Source organism: Sphaerodactylus townsendi, linkage group LG07 (assembly GCF_021028975.2).
Source record: "Sphaerodactylus townsendi isolate TG3544 linkage group LG07, MPM_Stown_v2.3, whole genome shotgun sequence".
Classification (NCBI taxonomy): domain Eukaryota; kingdom Metazoa; phylum Chordata; class Lepidosauria; order Squamata; family Sphaerodactylidae; genus Sphaerodactylus; species Sphaerodactylus townsendi.
Window position 1 is genome coordinate 54,432,452 of NC_059431.1, and position 11,526 is coordinate 54,443,977.

The following is an 11,526-nucleotide window of genomic DNA, read 5'->3' on the forward strand; positions in this document are numbered from 1 at the left end:
AGAGGTAATTAAAGTGGTGATAAATTTGAAGAAACACTGCTAAAGGATCATGAAAAAGATATCCTTATGGATACTGTAGGGAGATGTGCTTCTCCCAAATAAAATTATTCAAAGCACAGTAGCTGTCTGATCCTCTGGATTCTTTGCAGAACCAACATAGAAGCCAGTTATTCAGATGACCTCCCCAGCACAGCGTGACTCAGAGTCCAGCCAAGTCCCTGGTCTTACCTTTTGTAAAGATATACATGAATCACATCTAGTGACATGAGTCACTGCATTGTCATTTGTAAACAAATGCCTCAAAGTTAATGAGCAGTTTCAGCTACTGCAGGTGAGTGATGTTTCCGGGGAAAGCCAACGGGATCACTCCCCCTTCTTGTATCAAACTCATCTTTCTGTGCTGGAGTAGCCAAGACCTATGTTACAACTGGTTTCTGAAAGAAAACATACAACAAATATAATCCAGTGTGTTATGTGAATTGATATAACAGGAAATGGAAAATAAAGTCGGATGAGCTGATAGTTTATGTATTATTAGCCCTTATTTCTGTCTCTTCCTCCCCTCCCCCAACACGTGAACTGCAGAAAGAGCGGAGAATGGGCTAAATGCTCCAGTTTCCCTGAGCACTACATCCTTCCATCCAGCCAGAAATTCCCAGGAAGATGCTTTTAATTTTTTTAAGAGGGAGTTTGATTATCTACCTTCTACACATCTGCCCCCTGACCTGGATAGGCCCAGGCTAGCCTGATCTGGTCTGCAGATCTCAGAAGCTGCTAAGGGGCAACCCAAGCAAGTATTTGGCTGGGAGTTCATCAAGGAATACCAGGGTCATATCGAAGAGTTAGGCAATGGCAAACCACTTCTGAACATCTCTTGTAAAAGTGCCATTTCGAAACAAGAACGTTAATTGGTGGTAGAGTGAGTTGCATTGAAATCCAGGAGCGATCCCGGGGTAATACATCTCCAAGGCTGTGCTAGATTGCTAGGAGATCGCTGACGGATTAAAGGGAAATTCCTGCGGAGGTGTGGCTCTTGGTGATAACGTTCCCCCGCCCCCGGGCACGAAATCCTTCTCGTGGTCTTCGCTGATTGACGCCCCATGCCCTTTCAGATTATGGGTCCTCTCGAACTTTGTGGAACAAGAACTTTGAAAGAGCCAGAAGTTCCGGGAAGGGCTCCGGCTCTGACGACTGTTCAAAGGCAGCTGTGCCCTGACATTCTCTGGAGCACAGGGCCGCGGGTCACTTCGCAGCGTCTGTGTGTCAGACTGGAAGGGGCAAAACCCAGGAAATCGCATTAAAGGAAATAGAAGATTTCCCTTTGGACTCAAACGTTCGCACTCAGAACACAGCCCCGCATGTAACCTTTCAAAACCAGTGGGAGGCCTGACGTGTCTCGATGACGCCTAAAAAGCTTACGTCCATGGAGCTCCACCTCCTCCTCTCTCCACCCCGCAGCAAGAATATGCTGCTATATAGTGCCAGATTGTCCATTTCTGGGTTAGCCTCCCCTCCTGTCTGTGATTTTGGGAACTGCTGCCCAGTAAAGCTGCCCAAATGGCCTGGAGAAAAAAGAAAGCTTAATTGGATGTTACTTCTGCGAAAAAGCTCCTCTGATCCATTTCTGTTAAAGGGGCAAGACATTCTCTTCCCGGCCAGGCAGGAACTTTTCCCTTTGGCAGAGATTATGCCACTTGAAAGTGTGGAGCATTTAGCCCTGAAGCCAACAGTACAAAAGAATGCTCTTCTGCATCTTTGGGCTGCCACAGCAGCTAGTTTTACAGTGTGCCCTACTTCTGTTTTAGCCAGAGTTTACACTGAGATCACTTCTGGCAGGTAAAGTGTAGAATGCTAGCTGTGGATTAAATGACCACCTCCTTTCCACTCACACCCCACTTCTCTTGCTTTTCGGTGATGTGTCAGTAGATCATCTCTTGCTGCAGAGGGCATGGAGGAGATATGAGGTCCTAAAAACATTTTCCTCATGTTGAAAGTGAAGGACTTTGCACTATCTCTTAACCACAGGCTTCAGGGGGGAATTGATTACAGAGAGATAGAGGGGTCCAGACAGACACTGGGCATCCTTTCTCTACTGAACTGACACTATCTCTTTGATATGCACAATGATTCTATCAGGGAATCTTCCTTTCTGCTTCTTCTTAAGCCTCTACTCACATGCCCTTTTCTCCATCTGGCAACCATGAGGACTGGACGCAGGTCCTATCGCCATCCTAGTTGGTTAGATTGGGAAACTATATTTATTTGATCGAGAAATGGAATTCCTATAATAAATGAAGCATATTAGTTTGAACAGATAAAATGGCTTAGTAATTTTGTTCCTGGCACACCAAGGCTAGCTGGGGCTCTGTTGCACACACGATAATTTTTGTGCACTCTGCTAAATTACCAATTCAGTGTCTACCAGGCTGTGCAGCCCAGATTCTGAACATACCAATACCTGGGAGTCAGCTCCATTTAATAAAATGGGATGGAATTTATTTACAGACTTGCTTAAGTTTGCCTTGTGTGTCTCCATCTGGATGGTTTTATCAATCAAGGCAGGCATGTCTTTTCTTTGCTCATCATTTCAGCTGTCAAAATCATCACTCTGGTTTTGGCAGGAAAGTAGTTAAACATTGAGAAAGATGTAGGGGCAGAGTAGTTCATCACACTTAAAGGAACCTGAAGACATACAGAGTTAGTTATATTTTGAGTATTTTAAGAAATATGGCAGGATGGGAGAACAGAATGTTAAAATTTGGAAAATGACTGTTTGCATTTAGAGAATGTGAACTTCAGAAAGTGTTTATTGTTAACTTTTTAAAAAGCAACTGCCTGGGGATTAACAGATTTTAATGTTCTGTAAATGTGTTAATTCTCCAGACTTAAGCTCCCACTTCCCATCTTAAGCTCCCACTTCCCACCTAAGATTCCCTTGACTCAGGATAGATGGTTAAGGCCATTTCCGCACGGGCAGAAAATGACGGCCTGGAGACGGTAAAAACGCCGTCTCCAGGCCGCCGATTTCGCACAGGGCGAGCCGCGGCAGCCCTACAAGCCTGCCGCCTCGGCCGGCCCGAAGCCGGCGTATTCCCAGAGCGCTGGGAAGCGCTCTTTTAGGGAACATGCCGCCGTGAAGCCGCTGCCGAGCGAACGGCAGTGGCTTCACTCTGCCTCCCCACTCAGCACTTTATCGTGTCCTGGGCCTCCAGCGCGTCGCCGCAGCCTGGGGACACGCCTCTTCCTGGCTCCTGCGCCCGCTGGAGCAGGCGCGACAGGATAGTTAGGGGGCGTGGTCCTCAGGCCTCCGATGGCGACGCACCGGAGGCCCAGGGACACGCCGGGTCGGCCAAGCGCCGGCGCTCCGCGGCGCCGGCATCCCGCCTCTTCCCGGGACCGTCCGTGTGGACGGTCCCAGCGTCTTCAGGTCGGCACAAAATGCGCCGACCCAGCCGTTTCCGCCGCCGTGCGGAAACGGCCTAAGATTGTTACCTTTATTGTGCTTTTAAGTGGACCTAGGAAAAACAAGCAAACAATTGACCCTTTTGCTATTTGGCTATGAACGTCGTAGTCATAATCATCCCAGATGAAGCTACTCAAAGTCCTGACTCCAAAGGGGCATAACTGCTGCCCCCAGATGAACGGTCCCTCCCAGCACTAAATGATACCTGATCATCCCTCACTGCTGATAGTGTCAAGAGGATGGGCATAACGGTCTGCAATAGGAGGGCTAGATTCAAGTCCAGTAGCATCATAGAGACCAGCAATATTTAGAGGTATACACTTTTGAAAGTCAAATCTCGCTTTGTCAGGTGGTATCTGGCGAAGGCAACCTTGTCAAAAGCTCATACCCTCAAAATATTTTTGAGTACATGCCCCATATGTTTGGTGAATTCCACAATGAATGTCATTTCCCCTTTGTCCTGCAATCCAAAGGCCCAACAGCTTCTGAAGCAGTTTTCCTACTCCCTATATTTAAACACATTTTATTTTGTTTTGATGCTTTCAGCAGCCTTTTCCTCAACTTCTCTTTCTGCATGCCTCTTGCGGTCCCTTCTGTTCAATTCGTTGGTGCAGACCTTCCATTTTTAAAAAGACTTTTTAACATTTTTATAGCTTCCTTGATGTATTGTTAACCATGCAGTCATGATTTTAGACTTGCCAGTGACTTTTCTAACCTGAGGAATGCATGGTATCTGGGGTCCAATTAGAGAAGTTTTAAATAGCTTCCAAGCACCCTCTAGGGATTTGACTCTCTCATATTTCCCTTTCAGCTTCCTTTTAATGATTCTCCTCATTTTTTGTTCTCTGTTTTGAAATTGAATATTACAATTTTTTAATTTGGGGGGTAACTTTCCATTGACATGAATACTGAACAATAACAAGTGGTGACTGCTCCCAATTGATTCAACAACCTCTACATCACTCACCAGATCTTGAAACCTGGTCAGAAGGAAAACCAAGATCACTACCCCTCTGTTTGGTTCTGTGACAACTGTTCCAGTGCACAATTACTTATAATGTCTAGGAATCTCATTCTACAACATGACTTGAGCACATTTATGCAGTCAATATGCGGGTAATTGAAGACTCCCTATCATAGCATTATCAGCTTTAGTCGCCTCCCTTGTTTGTTTTTGGATCTCAAGATTAGCCTCGAGGGTTTGATCAGGTGATCAATAGTAACCCCAACTTTTAAGTAACCCATTGTGTCCAATATGTCTACCCATAATGCTTCTGTTGGGGAGTTAATTCCCAATGTTTTAGAAAGTTATTTGATTCTATGCCCTCTTTGTTGTACAATGCAATGCCTCCTCCAATCTGTCCCTCCCCATCCAGCCTGTAGAGTTTATACCCAGGGATGACTGTGCCCCATAGAGTTTCCCCATTCCACAGATGTTTCTGAGCTATCTACTCTATCTAAATTGTCAGTGAGCATCCAGCACTCAAGTTCCTCCATCTTGACTTGAAAACCACTACTACTGGCATAGTAGACACCTATAAAATGTTTTCCTCTCCATTGGCAGTTCATTGCTGGAAACAGGATGGTGGATTAAGTAGACCATTAGCCTGGTCCAGCATTGTTCTTATGATCTCTCAGAAGAAGCCAGCATGTGCACAGCTGACTCACTGCTGCTTCTATCAGGAGTCCCCCAGTGAGATGCACATCAATACCTTTTCTGGTTCCTGACAATAGTTTTTAGAAAGTGGCCAAGGCTGGAAGGCACTCTGTCCAGCAAGACTTCTGACTGACCTTGGAAAAATCTGATTGGCAATATAGGTCTTTTAAAATATTACTTCGGCAACAGTTGCAACCCCAGCCAAAAGATTTTTACCATTGAAAATAAGCTGTGTTTACGCAAGAAAATATTTTAAAGCAATGTATTCCATTTTAAAGGGATCCTATTAAACAGTTCTCCCTGAAATATTGAAGAGTTACTGTTAGAGTTATGTGTGATCTCCCAGATATTTTGTGGTTGACTCCACCTCCATGCCCGCTATTTTTTGGCTGTGCCAACTACCATGTCAGAGTTCCACAGGTGCCCATAGGCTCAGAGTAGCTGGGGACCCCAGTCAAGATTCTTCCCCACCTCCTTCCTATGCAATAAGAGGCTATCCCAACAGCCTTTGTGATTTCATAGAGGTCTGTGGGGCTTCCCTCTCACTGAACCAAAGAGAGAAAGAACAAACATTAGAATGGAATCCAAACAGGACGATTCTAAGGTGGGATTGAGCAGGAGCTGAAGAAACCTAAGCCAGAGCATGATGCAGTTCATGATCTTCCCAACATTCATTTATTTATAGCCCACCTTTATTTCTGAGATTTGGTACAGATTACACATTATGCAATCAAATACCATGAGACATCCAATAAACAGTGCAATACGACTATGTGTGTAAACTGCTGTCAGCCAACTTATGGAGACCTCTGGCAGGGTTTTTAAGGCAAGTGATTAAGTAGAATCCCAACCCTGATTAGCTTCTGAGATCTGACAAAATTGGGCTATACCAGGGGTCAGGGGCGTAACGAGGCAGCCCTGGGCAAACTGTAGCCCTGGGCAAAACCTGAGTTGGATGCCCCCCCCCACTCTACTCCACCACGACCAAATCTTTTTTGCACCAGGACATTGGTGCCTGCTGGGGATGCATTTTTGAACATATCAGCACCAAAATTTCAGCATATCATCAGGGGACTGTCCTTATGCTACTCCCCAAGTTTAGTGAGGTTTGATTCAAGGAGTCCAAAGTTATGGACTCCCAAAGGGGGTGCCCCATCCCCCATTGTTTCCAATGGGAGCTAATAGGAGATGGGGGCTACAGTTTTGAGGGTCCATAACTTTGCCCCCCTGAACCAAACTGCACCAAGCCTGGGGGGTATCAACAGGGCAGTCTCCTGATGAGACCCTGAAAGTTTTGAGACTGTGCCTTCAGAAATGTGCTGCCCCCCCCCCCAGCTCCACAACCCCCATGGGACAGCCCGCTTATACAGAAAACTCAATGCAGAACAAAGATTCTTGGGCAAATTTCTGGAATGTTCCTGCAGGGGGTGCATTTTTGGATGTATCAGCACCAAAATGTCAGTGTATCATCTGGAAACTGTCCTTATGGTACCCCCAAAGTTTGGTCCAGTTTGGTTTAGGGGGTCCAAAGTTATGGACTCTCAAAGGGGGTATCCCATCCCACATTCTTTGCTAAGGAGATGGGGGCTACACTTTTGAGGGTCATAACTTTGGACCCCCTGAACCAAACTGCACCAAACCTTGGGGGTGCCATCACGACAGTCTCCAGATGATACCCTGAAATTTTTGTGCTGATACGTCCAAGAATGCCCTCCCTGCAAGGACATCCTGAAATTTGCCCAAGAATCTTTGTTCTGCATTGAGTTTTCTGCATTGCTGTCAATGGGGGTTGCAGGCTGGGCGGGGAGCACATTTCTGAAGGCACAGTCTCAAAACTTTCAGGGTCTCATCAGGAGACTGCCCTAATGATTCCCCCCAGGTTTGGTGCAGTTTGGTTCAGGGGGGCCAAAGTTATGGACCCTCAAATCTATAGCCCCCATCTCCTATTAGCTCCCATTGGAAACAATGGGGGATAGGGGAACCCCCTTTGGGAGTCCATAACTTTGGACTCCCTGAACCAAACCTCACCAAACCTGGGGGGTAGCATAAGGACAGTCTTCTGATGATATGCTGAAAATTTGGTGCCGCTAGCTTAAAAACTGCGCCCCCTGCAGGCCGAAAATGGAAAACCACTAAAATACCCAAAAACAAACCCAGCATTTTGATGCCCCCCACAAGGTGATGCCCTGGGCAGCTGCCCACCTTGCCCAATGGGCATTACGCCAGTGCCAGGGGTGGTCAAACTATGGCTCATGAGCCACTTGCTGCTTTTTACCATATATTGTGCAGCTTGCAACTGTAGAGGCAGGAGGTGGAGAGGGTCTCCCAATCTCCCACTATTTGAGTCCTTCCCTCTGGCCACTCTGCTGGGCTTTGCTATGGAGCAGGGAGGCAAGAAGGGGCAACAATAGCCTGAGCGCAGGAGTTGAAGGCAGAAGTGTTCAAGGACCCTAGCAAAGTGAGGCAACATGGCCAGAGGCAAAGATGTTCAGAGCAGGAGACATTCAGGTAACATTTCTATGGAGGCAGCAGAGGAGACTGCACACTATTCTGCTGGCTCCATTCATCTGCAACACAGAGGCTGCAGCTCAGCCTGCTCCATGGCTACTTCCCATCACAGTCTATCTCAGTTTGCGGCTGATGTGAACACAACAATTTAAACCTCTCATCTTAATTCCCCCTCATCCCCCAGCCAAGGTATTTATGTTTTCAGGAACTTAAACAAATAATTTTACCTTGTTCTCCCACATCTTCCTTTGAACTGTCACATAGTTGCTGTCAACATTTTATCACTTCTGAATCATATTCAAGTTGTCTGCGGGGAGGAGCATTTTTGTTTGGGTTAATTTAGAAAATCATATTACTCCGTGCATCTCCTATGGAAGTCAGTGTCTTAATAACACATCTTTTGTTATTATTATTGGGGGGGGGGGTTATGTGGAGGGTTAAATCCACAATTTACAGTGGCAGGGCGGCCATTTTGCTTTGGCTGAACACTTAATTCACTTTCTAAATGGAAATCTGGCACTTTCATGACAACATTCTGTATTTAAGTGGGCAAAGGTGGCCTTGTTTATTGTTTTTGGTTAACCCCCCCCCCCCAAAAAAAAATAAGTCTTTGCCCCAAAGCAATTATCTGAGCCTGGAGATGGGTGTTTGAGTTTATATTCCAGGATTGCTTTGTATTGCATATGCCAAAATTAGAGTTAGATGACTGGTATTATTTAAGGAATCAAGGCTGGAATTTTGTGGATTAGAGCCCACTTCTTCCAATGATAGGAGCAAGAATCTTGATTATTTCTGAACCTTAACTTCCTTTCTTGAATGATCCCCACATCTAACTTTAATGATACACACACACGCATGCAAACACATATGAATAATTATTATTGCTCATGTTTATTTTTAATATTTATATAAAGGTTTTGGGACAAAATGTGCATGTATCAATAAAACATGTCTGCAATTTTCTGTTCATGTCTTGTGGCTCTCAAGCATCTGAAGTTTATTCTATGTGGTTCTAACGTTAAGCAGGTTTGGCCACTCCTGGGCTATACCATGACACCTTCCCAAAAACACAAAAGGACAAGGACTACAAAAATTAGAAATAACACAAAAAAGCGCCAAACATGATATGTTACAAACAATGCAAAAATATGAGAGTACACAGCTCTCTAAAATACATGTCACTTTGTTCAATGTGCTAGTGTCTGGTAATGCATGCATGGCTTTCATATAGCACTAGCAGTGAAACCCATTTTAAAATGAAATAAAATGGGCTCTAGATGGTGGGGATGGGGGTGGGCAGGAGAAGGCTGTTCCCCCTTGTTTTCCAAGCCCTATGCAATGTGGGAAACAGTGAAGGGGCCCACATGGAGGATCGGGCTGTTTCCCCCTTCCTTATTTCCCAAGCTCTGCATGGCTTTGGAATCAGGGAAGGGAGGGGGGAATCCTTTGTGCTTCTCCCCCCACCTCATCTCCCAAGGCCTGCGGGTCTTGGGAAGGGAGGTAGGGGGTGGTTGGAATGCGAGGGATGCACTTCAAACCAATGGGAGTCCTGCGCACCCATTGGTTGGGGGTTCATCGTCAGACATTCCAAACCCTTAGCAAATTATGTATAGGGATATGTAAACTCATCCAAACTGTCATCTTTAGAAAAAAAATTATGAAAGGAAGAATGTTAACTATCAGTCAACAAAAGCACATAAACCTAAATTTAATTGTTCTTCGGTTTATACCTTATTCTGATGTTATTCATGTGTGAAAAATCCTAGTGACAGAATTGCAAATTTCTCATGAGGAAATTGTTGGGTGTGAAATAAGAGAGGGAAAATCATTGGCAGTGCCATCTGGTGGAGATTGCTGGCTCTGGCTTCTCCATAACTTCCTAGGAAAGGTGTGGCTTGGGCCATTGATTCTTGCATACTAAACATCTAGATACAGAATTAGGTATATTACTGAAGTGATTGGGTGAGTCACTCACCCCACCCCCACCCCAGATCTGTGAGACATAAAAAGACCTTCCTGGACCCCATTTCTGGCAGGAAGCATATGAGCAAAATCAACTTGCTGTTTTGCAAAATTCCAATGAGAAACCCCTTTCAGATACAGAATTTCAAGTGCTATTAATAACTTGTACAGTCAGACAAAGAGAAATGTTTGTGTAAGGATACTTTTAAAAATGACATTTTATCTGAGATCATTTAATCATCGATGTAAAGTCCTGGGGGAAAATTCTAACTTGCCCTAATCTCCTAATCTAAACATTTGCAAGTTTCTTTTAACATCTGTTTCTCTGGAAATTGGAAATGGGGCATCCTTGCTTGAATTATTTGCAGCTAGGGAATGAGCCATCCCAGTGAAAAAAGGTCGTGAAATTGGGAAATACCCCAAAGTGAAAAGGTACAATATATAGGGAGTCACCAAGGCAAGGAACTCAGATGTGAAAATCTATTCCTAAGGGACATCATGGGTAAATATATGAATGTTCTTTTCTAACATTATTTTCAGGAGCACCAATTAATTAACTGATTGGAAGGTTTCTTGTGGGTTCGTCGGAGGTTTTTAAACAGAGGCTGAATGGCCATCTATCAGGAGTGCTTTGATTGGTGTATTCCTGCATGGCAGGGTTTGGACTGCATGGCCCTTGTGGTCTCTTCCAACTCTATTTCTATGTTTCTATGTTTATAAAGAATGTTACAGCTTAGCATTTCAGATTTCTTTAATGTAGCATAAGAAAGTAATAGTTGGTTTTATTTTATTTTGCCACACAGCCTTCTTCAAGTTGATTTTTCTTCTTCATTGGGTTGGCCTGGTACAGTTGTCTTATGGCAGAGCTCACAGTTTCAGCAAATGTAACCATACAAATATTTCGAAAGCATACGAACATCTTTTAAAGGTATTGTATTGCATTACCTTGCATTATATTGACACAGGATTGTGTGGGGAAGGATGTATATTGGGAGGGTATCGGTTTTCTGAAGGTATGACACTGGTACAATAGCTGTGTTGTGCTGATTCTGTAAACATACATGAAAAGATATAAACAATATCATTGACTCAAAAGTATGCAAAGTTCAATTCACACATAAAACTTTCAAGAGGAGAACTCTGCAACCATCATTCAAACAAATAAACCAGAACTGGGATCCAACTATAAAGTGAAAAATCAGATGGCTGAGTGAATGTTTTTAATGCTATGTAAGTTCACCCAGAATTAAATTTCACTGTGTGTTTAGTATTTGAACCTGACAACCCAATTCTTTATTTACTTGGAAAAAAGTTCCATTGAGTTCAGCGGGGCTTATTCTCATATAGACACAGAATTGCAGCAATGCAGCACTATCTTATGCAATTTAACAGAGAAACAAGTTCTGCTGAATGTAATAAGGGTTCACTGCCATGTAGATGGGCAGGAAGGATTGAAGCCTTAAGATTATAACATTCATGACTGGGCTGCAAGATAAGGAAGAACCATATGTAACCATTAATTTTACCTCCATACTTACAGAAATGAAAGAGACAGTGACAGATGCTAGTAAAGGTTCTAGAGAGATGTTGTGTGAACATACCTTAACTTCTTGTTTAATTTCTTTTAGAAACACATTTGTACATCTGGCCCCCATTGCGAGGTTGGTGTTTTGTTTGGGGTTTGTTTATTTTCTTTTAGCAAAATGGATCAAATTTATATAGGGTAGTGAGATAGTATCTGGGTGCAACTGTGCTTAACTGAACATTTACTTTTGAACAAAAAATATCTGCAACACAGAACCTGCAAATTCTAAGGAAGGATTTTTACATGGGAGATGTATGAAGTAAAAGCCACCAATTACAGGACAGTGAAAGCCACCAATAATAATCTGGATAAGTCCATACAAAGCTAAGATTTAGGCAATTCATTGTTATT